Source organism: Gekko japonicus, unplaced genomic scaffold (genome assembly GCF_001447785.1).
Source record: "Gekko japonicus isolate JY-2015 unplaced genomic scaffold, Gekko_japonicus_V1.1 scaffold2305, whole genome shotgun sequence".
Lineage (NCBI taxonomy): Eukaryota > Metazoa > Chordata > Lepidosauria > Squamata > Gekkonidae > Gekko > Gekko japonicus.
The window spans coordinates 115,111-133,236 of record NW_015169247.1 but is presented as its reverse complement, the minus strand read 5'-3'; the positions used below and the strand labels follow the sequence as shown (position 1 = coordinate 133,236).

The 18,126-nt window shown below is 49.9% G+C and overlaps 1 protein-coding gene across 1 annotated transcript in view; it reads left to right on the top strand.

Moving 5' to 3' along the window:
* The window catches only part of TBX15 (T-box 15), a 162,755-nt gene that overhangs the window by 136,245 nt on the left and 8,384 nt on the right, over nt 1–18,126 (top strand). The window lies entirely within an intron of this gene.

Genomic DNA, 18,126 nt, shown 5'->3' with positions numbered 1-18,126 from the left:
TCACTTACGGAGATTCAGTGTAGTATAGCGGTCAGGGTGTTGGATTAGGAATTTGGAGAGCCGGAAACCCCCCCCCTTGCCAGGAGAATGGGTTGCCATGTAGGGATGCCAACCTCCAGGTGATGCCTGGAGATCTGGGGTTACAACTGATCTCCAGGCAACAGAGATCAGTTCTCCTGGGGGAAGCGGACGCTGCGGCATCGTACCCCGCTGAAGCCCGTCCCCTTCTCGAATCCCGCCCTCCCCAGATTCCACCTCACCCCCAGATCTTCAGGTATATACCCCCAAGAGCACTTCGGTCGGGGACCCAAAACCGTCTGGTGGTTCCAGGTCCTCGGGAGGTAAAACTTGCTGCGACCAGGGCTAGATCCTTCTCAGTGGCGGCCCCTACCTGGTGGAACAAGCTCCCGGAGGAGATCAGGGCCCTGCGGGACCTTATGCAGTTCTGCAGGGCCTGCAAGACGGAGCTCTTCCTCCAGGCTTTCATATAGGGGCTGCCACCACCACCAACGGTGGCAACGCCAACAGGATTTGGGATCGCCCTGGGAAGCTCAGCCATATATTGTGTGATATTAACAACGCATGAACGATCTACTGGACAGTGGTATCCCAACGGGGCTGACCTGAAGATGCCAACATAACCACTCAGGACCATCTTGTTATTGAAGCACTTTATTATTGTTATTATGTTATTATTGTTATTATCATGATTTTACTGTTTTATTGGATTTTATGCATGGGCTGTCGCCCCTTGTAAGCCGCCTTGGGCCCACTCGCGGGGAGGGCGGGGTAAAAATGCCCAAAATAAATAAATAAACAAATAAAAGGTATGTCCCAACCTGGATCTGGCAACCCTAGTTGCCAACCTCCAGGTGCTGGGGCCTGGAGATCTCTGGGAATTATAACTGATCTCCAGACGAGGGAGATCGGTTCTCCCCTGGAGAAGATGGCTGCTTTGGAGGGTGAGTTCCAGGGCATTACATCCTAGCGAAGCCCCCTTCCCAAATCCCATCCTCCTAGGCTACACCCCAGAATCTTCAGGAATTTCCTAAGCCAGAGTTGGCAACTTCATGAGACCCTGGATCGATCGCTTTCTCTCTTGGCCTAACCTACCCCACAGGGTTGTTGTGAAAGTAAAATGGCAGATGGGAGAGAAAAAACATGGCTGCCGCCCTGAGCTCCTGGGAGGATGGGTGGGGTAAAAAGGCACTAGATCGATACAATGCCCAGATCAGGGTGCCAGGCCCCTGCCCCTGCTCCCAGGGAGCTGTTCGTGGGTGGGGTCCGGGAGGAGAAAGTGTCCCTTCCGGAGAAGACTTGGAAATAACATTCCTGAGCCCCTGCAATGTGTTAGGAACCCCCCCCCAAACTGTATAGTATTTACGGAGTCAGTTTGGTGTTGTGGTTAAGTGCGCGGATTCTAATCTGGGAGAACCAGGTTTGGTTCCCCACTCCTCCACCTGCAGCCAGCTGGTGTGACCTTTGGGTCAGTCATGAGTTCTTTCAGAGCTGCTCTCTCGAGCAGTTTCTGTCAAGAGCTCTCTCAGCCCCACCTACCTCACAGGGTGTCCGTTGTGGGGAGGGGAAGGGAAAGGAGATTGTAAGCCGCTCTGAGACTCCCTTGGGTAGTGAAGGGCGGGGTATAAATCCAATCTCCTACTCCTCCACCACCACAGAGTTTGGGAGGTTGGGATTCCTAGCCTGTCGCACGAGGTCGTGATGTCATTCTGGGGGTCTTCATCTGGAAGTCACATCAAAGCATTGTCAGGGTTGCTTTCCCTCCCCCATTTTCCTCCCACTGCTCACTGGACTGAGGGCAGGTGGTAGAAGGCAGCAGGAGATCCGGCCTGCAGAAGTCCCTTGTAAGTAGGCTTGCCAAGTCCCCCCGGCCTGTTCCCCACCTCTGCCGGATCGGGCCCCGGGGGGAACTCCACCCCGACGTGCGCGTCATCTGGAAGTAACGCGATCACGCGGGGCACGCTGGGGGCAGGGCCATAACCATCTGAGGGAAAACTCTATGGTTTTCCCTCAGATGGTCATGGCCCCGCCCCCAGCATGCCCTGCGTGATCGCGTCACTTCCGTGTGACGTGGATGCAGAGTGCGCGCTCCGGGAGCAGCCCGGGACTCCCTCGCTCCGGATCGAGGTAATACTTGGCAACCCTACTTGTAAGACCGGCTCATATTTGGGCTGCCTCTTCTCCCATTTTAGGGCAGGGCTGTAGCTAAGCAGAGCACACACAGCAGGCCCCAGGTTCATTCCCCCAGCATCTCCACTTCAGAGAAGTTTTAGAAGTCCAGGAAGGGTCTCCCGGACAGAGGTAATGGAAGACTGCTGCTTGTCAGCGTCCAGGGCTACAAGGTCCATTGTCCTGACCCAGTATCAGTAAAATAAACTGAGATATACTGGGTTCGAGACGCGTATAGTGATCAGCTCATCGTTTATGCGTGATTTCAGCTTAATTCTAAGACAACTCTAGCAGGGCCGGAGCCCTGCTTATATGCATGCAAAACACCACACCTCATACATACCCACTCCCCGTGATAACCTATTTACAAAACATTAGTACTTGATTGGTTTATTCCAGAATCCTGGTCGGCTATTGTTCTTGTGCTCCAAGCTCAGGCAGTCTCTAGGGTGATTCAATCAGAGACGATTCAATACATAACATAAACAAAACCGGGCTCACAGTGAATTAAACTGCAAAAGAACAACAGTCACCGTGATGAGTAAAACCTTAATGTATTTTGCCAGAAGTTATGTTGTTGTTGTTCAGTCGCACAGTCGAGTCTGACTCTTCGCAACCCCATGGACCAGATCACGCCAGGCCTTCCGGTCTTCCGCTGTCCTCTGAAGTTTGCTCAACTTCATGTTCGTTGCATCTATGACACTGTCTAACCATCTCGCCAGAAGTTATACATGTATACAATACATACATTACTTAAACAATTCTACTTTTCAGGTTTTTACCATATATTTGAGGATCTTCCTGAAACTTTCTAACTTTCTGAAATCTTTCTAAGTGAAAATCCTCAATAGTAATAAATTGAACGTCATATATATAGGTTGTCTTCACAATCCAGTTTTCTAATACACTGTGGTGACACTCTATTTGATTATACGCAATCTTCTTGAGAACGAATTCTCACTAACAATAAATTCTGAGAAGTGATACTTGAACATGCCTCAGCTGTATAGCAATCAAAATCTATTCGTAAAGCATCCAGTGACCCGACAGGTAGCCACGGATGTCCTCCTGTTTCAGTTTTCTCTTTTCCAAGAATCACTGTGATTTTTACAACGGATAAAAACAATACTATAAAAACCTGAAATGTAGAATTGTTTAAGTAATGTATATATTTTGCTCCCTCTAAGCTGTGGAGTCTTGTGAGCAAAAATTCTACTTTGTGAGCTCTTGGCATTCAAGTTGTGAGCAAGCGATTTGGCTGCTACATAAATTAGTTTGCTCTGGAGCCATCCCTCCTGAGCTGGGACAAAAATGTGTGAGCTGGAGGCTGAAAAACTGTGAGCTAGCTCACACTAACTCAGCTCAGAGGGAACTGTATACATGTATAACGTTTGGCAAAACACATTAAGGTTTTACTCATCGCGGTGAGTGTTGTTCTTTTGATCCAGTATCAGGCAGCTTCATTTGTGGAGAAGCAACCAACCTAGCAGTTCGAAAGCAAGAAATTGCAAGTAGATAAATAGGTACCACTCCGGTACCACTTTGGTGGGAAGGTAACAGCATTCCGTGCGCCTTGGTGTTTAGTCATGCCGGCCACATGACCACGGAAACGTCTTAAGACAGTGCTGGCTCTTTGGCTTTGAAGCGGAGATGAGCACCGCAACCCTAGAGTTGGATTCGACTGGCTTTCGAGCAAGGGAATCTTTACCTTTACCTTTTTAACTAACAGAGAAGAGTAAAATGAAGACAGACCGACTGTGGAACGGAATGAATGCAGGATGAAACGAATACTGAATGAAGGCTGTAATGTAATGGAGTTGGGTGGGGGCCATAATGCATTGTCATCTGAAGAACGTCCCCCTCGTAGCTGGTTCACCTGCGTCATGCTACCACCTCCCGTGTCGTCCCATCCCTGCGTCTGTGCCAACTGAGTGCCCAGTGGCTTGCGGTCGTGTTTACTGTTTCCCTGCCGCTTCCCTGCTGCTTGTGTCTTCTTATCACTGCCAAGGGCCGTGGGACGCTGTTAGATGATCCCTGCCTTCGGTAAAGGCCAGGTCCAAATTAAGCCTTTGCTGTTGTTTTCCCTCGGAAAAGTGACACACGTTTTGCTGTGTGTCTGTGTCATGACGTCCCACGGAGGATTTGCGTTCTTGCGTCGATCTGGGCCCAGAGGGAGCCTTTGGGTGGCAACCGGGACATCCCGGCCCTAAGCCCAAGGTTGTTCCCTGGATGATGGGCACTGCCCGGAAAGAATACGCATTACAGTGTTATGTCTGAACCAGTCCCAAAGTAGGCACTGGAAAAGTAGCTTAATGCTGTACTGTTACTACGGGCATCTTGCGGCATAAATCTTCCTTCCTCCAACCCACAGTTTGTTGACACATGGGAAAGGGAATGCCCACTCTCTTTTCCTTCCTCCAACCCACAGTTTGTTGACAAATGGGAAAGGGAATGCCTACTCCCTTTCTGCCTCTGATGTGGCCTTTCTCATTTTCAAAGGCATGTCCCCCCCGCCCCGAGTGCCACTGCAAATCACCCCTAGCCCATTCCAGGGTTTGTTCCCACTCTAGCTCCTTTCAGGGACCTAACACAAACCCCACAGGTACAGCCTCCCCTGCACATACAGCATACCAGTGCACATAGATGGAGAGTGGGCGCAAGCCCACTGGTGCCACTTCGGCACGTGACCAATTTTATTTATTTACTAACACATTTTAACCCCATCTTTCCTTGTGGTTCAAGGTGGCTGACGATAAAAGTTTTAAAAACATTCCCAACTAAAACCGTAACAAAATAACAAACCCCAGATCTCTCCCACAGTGCTTACGTGCATTTCACCTGAGTCTGGGTACAGCTCCATACTTATGTACAAACCATGCACATAGGATCCATTCCTGTAATTGGGAACACAATATTTTCAAGTGTCCCTGATCGTGGGGGTGGAGACTAGCGCACAGGCATTGTGCCCATGTTTGGGTGAACACATGTGTGTGTGTGGGGGAAGTACTTGGTTGCGTGTGGGGGCATGACACCTCGCTCGTTCCCACAACCCCTGTGGACGGGATAGCGTACCCCTGCATACATTGTGCGCACAGGGCTTATTGGGGTGGATCCAATTCCAGCCAGTCTTCTTCCAGCCTGAGGCACCGTCCTCCAACAGAAGAGCCCTTAAATTGGAGGAAGGCTCCTAAATTGGAGGATAGCTTCAAATCTTGTTGAGTGGAGTGATAGAATAGGGGTAGGAAATGCCCCATTTTCTCCCTCAGCTGTTGTGTGCTCTTGCAAACACCAGAAACAAGATGGTAGCAGGATCCACCGGAGGTCACCACCCGTACCCTAGGAACTGAAAAGGAGGCAAGAGGAAGAGCTGTAGGTACGGCATCCTGTTTGACTGGGATCTTCACGGGATACTTCCATGCGACACCATCAGGTTTCGCCCCTCAAACAGCTGCAGATTAAAAATGAAGGAATAACAGTGTCATTCTAAGCGGAGTTACACCATTCTAAGCCCACTGGCTTCAAGTGGTCTTAGAAGGGGGTAAGCCTGCTCAGGAAGCCACTGTGAATGACGTCCGTCCCAAAGTAGTCAGTGAGGAAGCAACCCAATCTAGTCAAACACATGATACCAGGAGAGTAGAGTTGCCAGTCTCCCAGCAGGAACGGTGTGTCCTCTGGCCCCGCCTTGTTTCTTGCCACCGCTCCGGGTTGATGACGTGGTCTCACTTCTGGGTTCCTAGAGAGCAGGGCTATTTTGGGGCAGGAACGCACAGGAACGGAGTTCCGGCTGGCTCCCAAGTTGGCCACGCCCAGCAGGAACTCATTAGCATAATAGGCCACCCCCAACAGCAGAAACTCATTAGGATTGGCTACATTAGGGGTGTGGCCTAACATGCAAAGGAGTTCCTCCTACAAAAAGGCCCTGGGTTTTGACAACAAACAAGGTAAACAGAATAAGAAGCAAAAGGTGGGTGTGGCTGGATGACCACACTTCTGGTAACAAGGGGGTGCGGCCTAATGTACTAATGAGCTGTGCTGTCAGGGGTGTGGCCCGATATGCTAATGAGTTCCTGCTGTTGGGTGTGGCCTATTATGCTAATGAGTTCCTGCTGGGCTTTTTCTACAAAAAGAGCCCTGCTATAGAGAGGCTTGATGTCACTTGTGGGTTATTCCTGGAAGTTATGTCATGCTGTTGCTGATGGTTGCCCCCGTGTCCCCACCTCCCCCAATCTTCTGCTGGCTGCTTGGCAACCGTATATGAGAGCCATGAATCGATTTGCACTACCATCTTTTACACTTTAAATTGTAATCCTGCGTGGGTCTCCGTTCGAACTGGGACCACCACTGGGAAAAGAGCCCCCAGTTTGAATTGGGGCTCTGTGTTGCTGTAAGCTAATATTTTGGTTCTATATATTTTGTAAAAAAATGTATATGTAACCCATGCTCTCGGCCCCTCTGGGGTCACGAGGTGGCTCACGGCACTAATATAAAAAGAGGGGAAATATGATAAAAAGACTAAGGATTTTAATTATAAAACAACTGGGAAAATACCACTCTCTGTTTAAAAAAACCTCCTGGGTGAAAAGAGTGGGGAATCCATTTCAAAGATCAGCCTTGAGCTCTTCGAGATTAGCCTTTAGCTACTTAAAGATCACGTTAGATAGTCCTAAGTCCATACATCAAGATTCATTGCATGGAGTATGCTTTAAGCCCACACCTGTTTGTGAGCACCCCTGGCCCTATTTAAGACGGCCGCGGCACTCCATGCACTGCCGCACAGATAGCCCACCATGCCTTATAATTCATAATTGCACTGATAACCCCATTGGTTATCAAATAACAAGGCTCGTAGCAGCTACAGCAACTGCTGACGCTGTCGCGTAATATAAGGAAAGGAAAATATTTCATGTATTTTTAGCTTCTTTTAATGCAATTTGGCAGCTGAAAAACCAGGAAGCCAGCCAGGGCCATGTGACCAGCAAGCTCCCCGCGGACTCCCGCCAACTGTTCTCCTGGCCTCTCCTTCAGGAGGGCATCAACTCTGTTTTGTCTCGTCCCCCCCCCCCCGATTCAGTAGTCATTGCTGAAGTCATAAACGCAGCCGTACACCACTAACACTTCACACACACAGAATGTATAGTTTTCTCTTTGCGGGCCTCTTTCCCGGAGCCTCCAAAGAACCGTTTGGTTCAAGGGAAACAGAATGCTTTAAAGTAAAGTTGCCAGGTCCCCCCTGCCCACCTGTGGGGGTGGGTGGGGGTTGCCAGATCCAGGATGGGAAACTCCTGGATAGCTGAGAGTGGATTCTTGGGAGGAGAGGGACCTCAGCGGTGCACAGGGCCATCAAGTCCACCTTCCAAAGCATGTGTTTTTGCCAGGGGAACTGATCTCTGTATGGAGAGGAGCTCTAATTCCAAGGGATCCCCAGGTCCCACCTGGAGGCTGGCATCCCTACTTTAAAGGGATTTGACCCATGAACTTTTCCAGCTGTGCAAAACACAAAACTCAGTCAAACCCAGGGCTATTTTGGGGCAGGAACGCACAGGAACGGAGTTCCGGCTGGCTCCCGAGTTGACCACACCCGGCAGGAACTCATTAGCATAACAGGCCACACCCAACAGCAGAAACACATTAGGATTGGCTACAGTAGGGGTGTGTGGCCTAACATGCAAAGGAGTCCCTGCTACAAAAAAGGCCCTGGTGGACAACAAACAAGGTAAACAGAATAAGAAGCAAAAGGTGGGTGTGGCTGGATGAGCACACTTCTGGTAACATGGGGGTGTGGCCTAATATGCTAATGAGTTTATGATGTTGGGTGTGGCCTATTATGCTAATGAGTTCCTGCTGGGGTTTTTCTACAAAAAGAGCCCTGGTCAAACCCATAGCCAAGAGTCACTGAAGTCCCAGCAGCAGTCAGCCATTCTGGAACTTTCTGCCATAGTTCACGTGTAGCCGCCAGAGCAGCCACGGCTCATGGCAAAGTAACACCTAGCAAAGCAAAATGTTCACAGTTCACGGGGGTGCCAACCTCCATGTGGGGTCTGGAGGTCTCCCAGAATTATGTCGGATCTCCCGACCACAAGAGTCAATTCTCCTGGAGAAGATGGCAGCTTTGGGGGGGGGGGATGGTCTGGCATCACTTCCCCACTGAGCTCTTGGAGGCTACGCTGTACGGCATCATGTCACGTGTTCCCCACTGAACCTCCACCCCTCCCCACATTCCACCCTCCCAGGCACCGCACCCAAATCTCCAGGAACTCGCCAAGCCAGAGTTGGCAACCTTACTAGACCAGAATCAGATTCCCAGTCCAAGTTTGTTTCCTGGTCATTGTCAAGCCATCGGTCATCCTGGGTAGATGAGAGGTGAGGGGCAGGTCCCAGGGTCTCGGATTCCTGTCAGGGCTGATGCTCGCTCAGACCTCGGAGTCCTCGGGGGGGGCCCTCACCTGGCCCCTGTTCTGCTCCTCCTCGCTCCTATTTCTCGAGTTGACGGGACCGTTCTTTTCTCTCTCTCTCCCCTCCAGTCCCCCAGCCTCGGTCTTCACAGGAGCGCAGGCTCATCCTCCTTGGTCGGCATCTTTATTCCCTCCAGCACCTCTTGTCCTGTTCCTGCCCCTCCCCTCTCAGAGGAGGGTAGCCAAAGGATTGGCTCATTCTTCCTTCCCTTGTTCACACTCCCACCCCTCTTCCTCACTATCGGGCCAGCGTCGCCGAGGGTGTCTGCCGCACCCTCCCAGGTGTCCCCCTTTCACTGCTGGAGAACCCCTTGCTAGCCGGCAAGGGAGTAGACCGGGTCCTCCTGGATAACTGCTTGACTTCTCTCCGGCCTGTTGTCAATGGAAGAGGGGGACCCCCGCCCCCAGCGTGCCCGGCATTGTCACGTCACTTCCTGGTGATGTGCACGTCGGGGTGAAGTTCCCCCCGGGGCCCGATCCGGCAGGGGCGGGGAACGGGCCTCTGGGGTGGGGGTTTCCCCACCCCCCAGGGGGACTTGGCAAGCCTACTCCCCGGGTCCCGGCCCCCTGAGTCAGCTTCGGGCGCGTCCCGTGCACCTGGCAGTGACTGCTAATTCTGACTCCTCCCTCGCCTGATTCTCCTCTGGGACCAAGTTCCTCTCTGGGACCCAGGGAGGGAGCTGCAGGAGGGGCATGTTGCTCCTCCCCTCCTGACAGTCATATGTAAAATATTACAACTATAGCTTCGCCAGACAGTTGTTGTTGCCATTGTTGCCCGCCACTGCTCTGAATGGCAGCAGATGACAAAAAATAGCATCGTCGTATGTAGCATGATGTCACTTCCAGGGAAAACCTGGAAGTGTCATCACATCGCTCGAGAAATCACCAGCAGTTCCTACAGTGATGTGACATCACTTCTAGTTTTTCACTTCTGGCCTGGCAACCTTGGAACTTGTGAATCACTTCCTGCTTTTTGTAACAGGAGTCCTTTTCTTGCCATCACATAAAACAGGAAGGTTGTACTTTCAACTTGTCAGGCAGAAACATTCAGAGCTGATCTCTGGAGTCGTTAGCATTTTTCAGGCTCTTTGACAGACAGAAATTCTCATTAATCCTTCCAGCTATCCTGACAAGTAGGCATGGCTTATTATTAGTGCTGCTATCCTTTAGGTGAATTAAAGCAAAAACCCCAAAAGGATTGTTTTCTACAAACCCAAGTAAGATGGTGAAAATGTTGGGAAAATAATTGTCTTTATGTGGGCCAGCTGCAAAACTATCAGATTAAAATGTCAATAATTTTAAATGTTTTTTAGATGGGCCATATTGTTCTCTGGCGGCAGATTTTCTAAGCGCTCTTGAACATTCAGACAGTATATTTCTTTTGGGTGCCTCAGCCTTCTTTCCTTCCTTCCTTTCTTGCTGGCAGGATTGATCTAGTAGAGCACGGAGCAGTGATTCCTGAACTTTTGGGGGGGGGCCTCTGCTCCCTTGGTTACATAAACTCATCCCCAGTGCCTCCTACTACCCTATAAAAAGCATTATTCAGAATAGCGGTTTGTATGACCCACTAAGGAAGATAATAATAATAGCATTCAAAACAATAACAATTAATTGCACATTTATTTAAAATCCAATTTAAATGTTTTTAAGTTATTCAACAAAATTGACAAAATTGATCCAGTGCCACCAGGTCCTCAAAGTCTGATAGTCGTTTATCAAGAATCTTAGATACTACATTTAGTAACTATGTCACTGTTCGGTAAATTCTTAATGCAATGGATGGGCTTGATGAAGCGATACCAGTTTCCCAGTGTCTGGTTTAAAGTCATTCAGCCAGAGTCTTAAATCACCATGTTTAGTAATCTGGGGTCAATTTCTTTGCCTGGGGAAAAGTTGGATGACCACACTAAAATGTTCCACCAGCTTTGATTTAACACTGTCTGCAGTGCAAGGATAGCAATCAGAAATGTCAATAACAACAGTGTGTATTGACTTGTGCAGGCGATCATCGAGGTTTTTTGCAATCAGATGTTGGCAATGAATGATACAGTGAATAGTAAAGACATTTGGCACTGCTTTGTTCAAGTCAGCAACACACCCACGGTAGTGAACAGTCATTGATAGTGTTCTATCAGTTGCACAAGCAAGTATTGTTAGGTACTGAGAACAGGTACAGGGTACTTGGATTACAAAAGTAAAAGAAGTCATCCTTACTAGCTATAAACTACATGTTGCTTCTCTAAGAACTTAATTTCAGACTCAGAGAGGAAAACTTCAAGGAGAGGGAACAAAGACCAATAAACTGAAACCTTAGGCTCTCTCCCGTGGCTCATCCCCAAACTATTGATTAACCAATTGGAGATTCCCAACACTAGCTAATTATGCATTCTGTCACCTTGCTCTAGCGGGAAATACGTGCAGACAAAACTATTGGATCTCTAAATAGAAATCAGCATGCATAACAAACAGTAAATGCTTTCGTGACAAACAGGGAGAGAACTCGTAAATATCTCAACAAGTATGTTAGTAAGAAGAATTTCCTAGGCTTTGAAGACTCCCCTTCTAATCTGTTCTTAGTTGCCTTGCAGCTTTTGAGCCAAACTTTCATCTTTTATAAAGTGCTCATAACCGAGAAGCAAACGTTCATTGCCTGGCATGATTCACTCTTCCAGCTGTAATGCAATATTTTAATAATTTTAATACTTTTATTTTTTCCCCCTTTCATTTTATTATTGCCATTCTGAATAAAGACAATGTGTTATATTTTCTTTATGAAGGTTTGGCTAATTCCCCCCCCCAAATAGACCCAGTTCCCCCCCAATATTTATGTTTATTTACCATAATTTTTCTCATATCACCAGAGTTTTTATTATTTATACCCTAAATTTCCCCAGTTACTCCAGTTTTTCCCTCTACCCCCTTAATTTTTTCCTTTTAAAAGTTTTTTTCCTTTTCAAAAAAAGTGATTGCAAAATTTAAAACCCTTATATAACCTAGAAATCTTAATGTTGGGTGGGCTGTAACAAAAATAATGCTTATATAGCTAAAAAGCTCACTTCATAATCAACAGGTTCAGTAACCAAGAACACAAGAAAATAACAACCACACTCAATGTCATTATGTTAAGGACTTAACAGCAAAAATTTGAAAAATGACAATGAGATAGGCATGCCAGCCTCCAGGTGGGACCTGGGGATCCGCCAGAATTACACCTCATCCCCATACTACGCAGATCAGTTCCCATGGAGAAAATGGGTACTTTGGAGGGTAGACTCTATGGCATTGTACCCCACTGAGGTCCCTGTCCTCCCCAGACTCAATCCCCAAATCTCCAGGAGTTTCCCAACTTGGATCTGGCAATCACACTGGTGGCTGGGGGAGGGGGGTCTGGCAACCCTACGACAAAAGCACATACGGTGACGACAGTTTCTCAAAACGTGGTATACTGCTCTAACTAGACTCCGTTGGTGTATTTACCAAAAATGCTGATAGTTTCCACCAGGTTTCAGCAGTATGCAGAGGCATGAACCTGGAGTGCCGTTTGCCAGAATGGTGCCATAGCCGGGTCAGTGGTAAATAAGTGAACACTGTGGTTGAAGGGACCGGCCTCCAGGGCCCCCCAATGCCTCCTTGCCCCATAGTGCCCTCCTAGGTAGTCCCACTGACCCCAGGGATGGTACTGACCATTTGGGGACCCACTGGCATAAAGCATCAGTCAGAACCCTCAACTGGATCGTCAGGCCCCATGTGCTGGGTTATGAACCTCTATAGAGCCACCGTGGAGGGGGGCTGATTTTTAGGAAGGAATGACCGCTAGCACACTTGCATAGAGAACAAGAACCTCTGGCTCCTACCTCTCTTTCCATGCATGCTGACAACATAGAGTTGCCAGAACCAGCCTAGGAATCAGCAGGAGATGTCGGGAGGTGGGGACGTGTGGGATGGCCATCAGCGATTGTGTGTCATCATTTCCAGGTTTCCCCTGGAAATGATGTCACACCTATCTAGGAATCACAAGAAACTCTATGGTAAGAAATATAAGAGCATAAAAAGAGCCCCGCTGGATCAGACCAGGGGTCCATCTAGTCCGGCATCCTGTCTCATACAGTGGCCAACCAGTTCCTCTGAAGGGCCAACAACAGGGCAACCTTCCTCTGATGTTTCCTCCTGGCTCAGGGATTCAGAGGCTTAGTGCTTCTGAATCTGGAAGTTCCCCTCAGTCATCATGGCTAGTAGCCACCAATAGACCTATGAATCTATCCAATCCCCTTTTAAAGCTGTTTTATTCCTGTGGCCATCATCACTACATCCCCTGGCAGCGAATCCCACATTTGAATCCCTCTCTGTGGGAAGCAGTATTTCCTTTTGTCCATCTCGAACCTACTGCCCATCAGCTTCACTGGATGCCTTCGAGTTCTAGTGTTTTGGGAGAGGGAGAAAAATGCCTCTTTCTCAACTCTCTCCACCCCGTGCATAATTTTATAAACCTCTCTCATGTCCCCCCTGAATCATATCTTCTCTGAACTGAAAAGTCCCAGTCTCTTCCGCCTTTCCTCGTAGGGAAGGGGCCCCAGCCCCCTAATCATCTGGTTGCCCTCCTCTGCACTTTTTCCAGCTGTGCAGTGTCTTTTTTGAGGTACGGTGACCAGAACTGTACACAGTATTCCAAATGAGGCCACGCCATAGATCTATACAGAGGAATTACAATATCAGCCACTCAGGGCTCTTTTTGTAGCAGGAACTCCTTTGCATATTAGGCGACACACCCCTAATGTAGCCAATCCTCCCAAGAGCGTACAGTAGCCCCTGTAAGAAGAGCTCTGTAAGCTCTTGGAGGATTGGCTACATTAGGGGTGTGTCGCCTATAGGGCTGCCAAATCCCCCCGGGGGGGCGGATTTCCCCCCGCTTTGGAGGCCCGATTTCCGCCGCTGCGGAATCAGGCCCCGGGGGAAACCCCACCCCGGCGTGCACGTCAGCCGCATGTGACATGATGACACCGGGCACGTTGGGAGCGGGGCCACAGCCGTTTGAGGGGAAAACTCTGTGTTTTCCCCTCAAATGGCTGTGGCCCTGCCCCCAGTGTGACCGGCGTCATCACGTCACATCCGGCTGACGTGCATGCGGCGTGCGCGCTTGGGATCACCGTCCGGGAGCCCCCCGCCGCCAGGTAAGAAAGATTTGGCAACCCTAGTCGGCTAGTATGCAAAGGAGTTCCTGCTACAAAAAGAGCCCTGCCGGCCGGTGAAAAGTTGAACCGAGGGCGGGGTTTGCCCACTATGTGTGGGCAAATGGTAAGCCTACTACTGAAGAGTGATAATTAGAACATATATGCAAATACCATGGAAACTCTGGATATCTGCATCTGAACTCCAGAGCATTGCAAAGGATTCTGGGGTAGGTTCTTGATGAAACCTTTCTGCTGCATGGTGGCTCAGAACTGCACTACAGGACAGAAGGCTTGTCCACTGACTTTGCCACCACCACAGCATGACAGTTTTTGAGGTTCAGCCCACGATTGGTGGCTCAGAGCGTAAATTTTGGGAGTGCAAAGTCACGTTCATGCCCTGTGAATGATGTACACGGCCTCAAGCCAAGCTTGCTGGGCCTCACCATGGCCTCCAGGGAAATAAAGGTATGTCCAGCTCTGCTTTGCCAAGGAAGATTATGGGTGGTTGACAAGCAGCCCCTTCGATCTCCTCACTGAGGAACTTTCAACGAGCTTCTGAGGAGCTTAGAGCTGCCAACCTCCAGGGGGTGGCTGGAGATGTCACACTATTACAACTGATCTCCGGGTGGCAGAGATCAGCTCATCTGGAGGAAATGGCTGCCGTGGAGGGTGGACTCTATGGCATTACACCCTACTGAGTCCCTGCCCTCCCCAAATCCCGCCCTCCTCAGGCTCCACCCCCCAGATCTCCAGGTCTTTCCCAACTCAGAGCTGGCAACTCTGGAGGAACCCCATGGTTCCCTGAAACACAGTTTGCAAAGAACTGTGGGATAGTATGTCCTTCAGGCTGCCAACCTCCAGGAGATGGTTGGAGATCTCCTGGGATTACAACTGATCTACCGGCAACAAAGATCAGTTCACTTGGAGGAAATGGCCGCTTTGGATGGTGGACTCTATGGCGTTAGACCCCACTGAAGTCCCTCCCCTCCCCAAACCCCGCCCTCCTCAGGCCCCACCCCCAAATCGCCAGGTATTTCCCAACCTGGAGCTGGGAACCCTACAAGCCATGCAGGGCATTGCTCACATAGATGTCCATTGGATGACTTCTCAGCGACATTACCAAGCCCATCTGCCGCTTTTCTTCCAGACCGGGACATCGTGCCCTCTTTCCAAACAAGACTGCGGCTCCTTTGGCTCAGAAAAAAGACAAACTCAGAAAGACGCCAGTAGATTCCCATCTGTTTCATAAGAAGAAGAACCAAACTGGCCTGAACCAATAGCCGGCCTCCACCCAACTTTAAAAAACAAAACAAAACAGGGGCCCAAATAGACAGATGCTCTGAAACACCAGGGCCGTGGAGTATGATGTCACCATCGCCGAGTTTGGCTTCTTATTGGGACAAAATGGGTTTGGGATTAATTAAGTGCACATGGCAGTGAGATGGTGTGGGGTTGGTTGGGGGGAGCCAAAAACCTATTAAACACTTTAAACTGGGTTTTTTTTCCCCCTTCGGGGGGGAAAAAAACCCTCGTTGAACCTGATCCAGATTCTCATTATTAAAAATATTTGGCCCTGCTTCTTGACTGTAATGAAGAACATTTAGGGAGGGGGGGGGAGAGGCAAGAGTTCCAGTAAGTCTGTACTCTGTCATTTTCCAAGGGTGCAAATGCCGTCGCTGGCTCCTACGTGCAATTCTTTTTCCCACACAACAGAGATAGGGGATGCTAAGCGCGCTGCTGCAGCCAGGAGGTGTGCTGGACCCGACAGCCCTTTCGAACGGGCTTATGAGAAGAAGAAGAAGAGATTGGATTTATACCCCGCCCTTCACTTGGAGTCTCAGAGCGGCTTACAAACTCCTTTCCCTTCCCCTCCCCACAACAGACACCCTGTGAGGTGGGTGGGGCTGAGAGAACTCTGACACAAACTGCTCTTTTTCAAGGACAGCTGTGCCAGAGCTTGTGACTGACCCAAGGTCACATCAGCAGGTGCAAGTGGAGGAGTGGGGACTCAAACCTGGTTCTCCCAGATTAGAGTCCGCACACTTAACCACTACACCAAACTGGCTCTCAGCTAAAGGCTGCTGCAGGCGCTAGTTGGCAATGCTTCACTTGCTGGTCAAACAGCCCACAGGAAAGAGCATCCTCAGGTAATCGTCGTGCCCTCTTCTCTCCGGCCATGCCACCCTTTATAAGGGCAAACTTGATGTTACGGTGACATAGACCCCTGCCTCAGAATATGTGTCATGCTGATGTCCTAAATACCAGGATGGGGGGGTGGGGTGTAAAATGCAGCTTCAGCAACAACACGATAACCTAAGAAGAGCCCTGGAGGGATCAGAGCAGTGGGCGGGTTGCCAGCCTCCAGGTGGGGCCTGGGGATCTCCCGCTTTTACAACTGATCTCCAGCTGAGAGAGATCGGCTCCCCTGGAGAAAAATGGCTGCGTTGAAGGGTGGGCTGTGTGGCATTGGACCCTGCTGAGGCCCCTCCCCAAGCCCCGCCCTCTCCTGGCTCCACCCCCAAAGTCTCCAGGGATTTCCCAACCCAGACCTGGCAACCCTACCAGCATCCTTTCTCACACAGCGGTCAACCAGCATCCCCGGAGGGCCAACGAACGAGGCACAGAGAGACCAACGCCTCCCCCTCCTGTTGCCTCCTGGCACTCGGGTGGAGAGATTTACTGCCTCTGGACGTGGAGGTCCCCTGTGGTCCCCTTGGCTGGCCGCCACCGCTGGACATCTCCGCCATGAATCAATCGAAAACCTCTAGGCTTGCCAGGGGATTGTGACTGTTGAATTACACCCCTTGCTGGGATCCCCACCCCACCCCCCATGCGCGCGGCTTCTTTTATTGAAATATTACGTACCACATTTACTTCATGAAATACACGATAATAATCGTTCACCAAAATCCAACCAAGTAGTCGCAATCAATCCGCACGGATACATGTCCAAGAAAAAGTAAGATCAGTCTGACCTGTGGCTGCCAGACTCCAGTCGGGGCCTGGAGATCTTATGGAATGACAACTGATCTCTGGACTACAGGGACCAGTCCTTCTGGGGGGAAATGGCTGCTTTGGACAGTGGACTCTGCGGCACCATATCCATGCTCCTCCCCAAACACCACCCTCCCCAAGCTCTGTCCCTCCCAAGAGCCAGTTTGGTGTAGTGCTTAGGAGCGTGGACTCTAATCTGGGAGAACTGGGTTTGATTCCCCACTCCTCCACATGCAGCCGCTGGTGTGACCTTGGGTCAGTCACAAGTTCTCTCAGAGCTGTTCCTGAAAGAGCAGTTCTCAAAAGAGCTCTCTCAGCCCCACCTGCCTCACAGGGTGTCTGTTATGGGGAGGGGAAGGGAAAGGAGATTGCAAGCCCTTCTGAGACTCCTTCAGGTAGTTAAGGGCGGGGTATAAATCCAACTCTCCTCCTCCTGGAATTTCCCAACTCAGAGCTGGTCACTCTAGTCTTACCTCAGAACCCATCTACTAAGTTCACACTGACTCCTAAGCACCAAGAAGAGGTCCATATAGACGACCCCACAGAGGTGGTTGCATAGTGTTGGGGCTGCTAGGGAAAAGCCCTGAGCTCAAGTTGTGGCTGATCTTACAGTCTATTCAGCAACAGTGTTCAGGTGTTGTGTAGTTGTCATCCAGGCTGATAGCTGAAGATAAGTAGCAGTGCCTTACATAGGGTTCAAAGAACCCAGTGGGGTTCCTTCTGGTCTCAGGGACTTACTGGGAGGGAAATGGTGGAGGAGAGCATTTTTTTTTCCCTGGTAGTGGGGAGCACTGGCCCTGGAACTTATTGGGAAAGTCGCCAGTGGCTCAGAACCCATCTACTAAGTTCACACTGACTCCTAAGCACCAAGAAGAGGTCCATATAGACGACCCCACAGAGGTGGTTGCATAGTGTTGGGGCTGCTAGGGAAAAGCCCTGAGCTCAAGTTGTGGCTGATCTTACAGTCCATTCCGCAAAAGTGTTCAGGTGTTGTGTAGCTGTCATCCAGGCTGATAGCTGAAGATAAGTACCAGTGCCTTACATAGGGTTCAAAGAACCCAGTGGGGTTCCTTCTGGTCTCAGGGACCCACTGGGAGGGAAATGGTGGAGGAGAGCAGGTTTTTTCCCTGGTAGTGGGGAGGACTGGCCCTGGAACTTACTGGGAAAGTCGCCAGTGGTCTACTGCTGCCTACAGCTGAAAATTTCTAGGCGGGGCCAAGAGTTCTCCCAGAATTACAACTGATCTCCAGACGATAGAGATGATGTGCCCCTGGAGAAAATGGCGGCTGTGGAAGCTGACCTCTGTAGAATCCCATCCAGTTCCT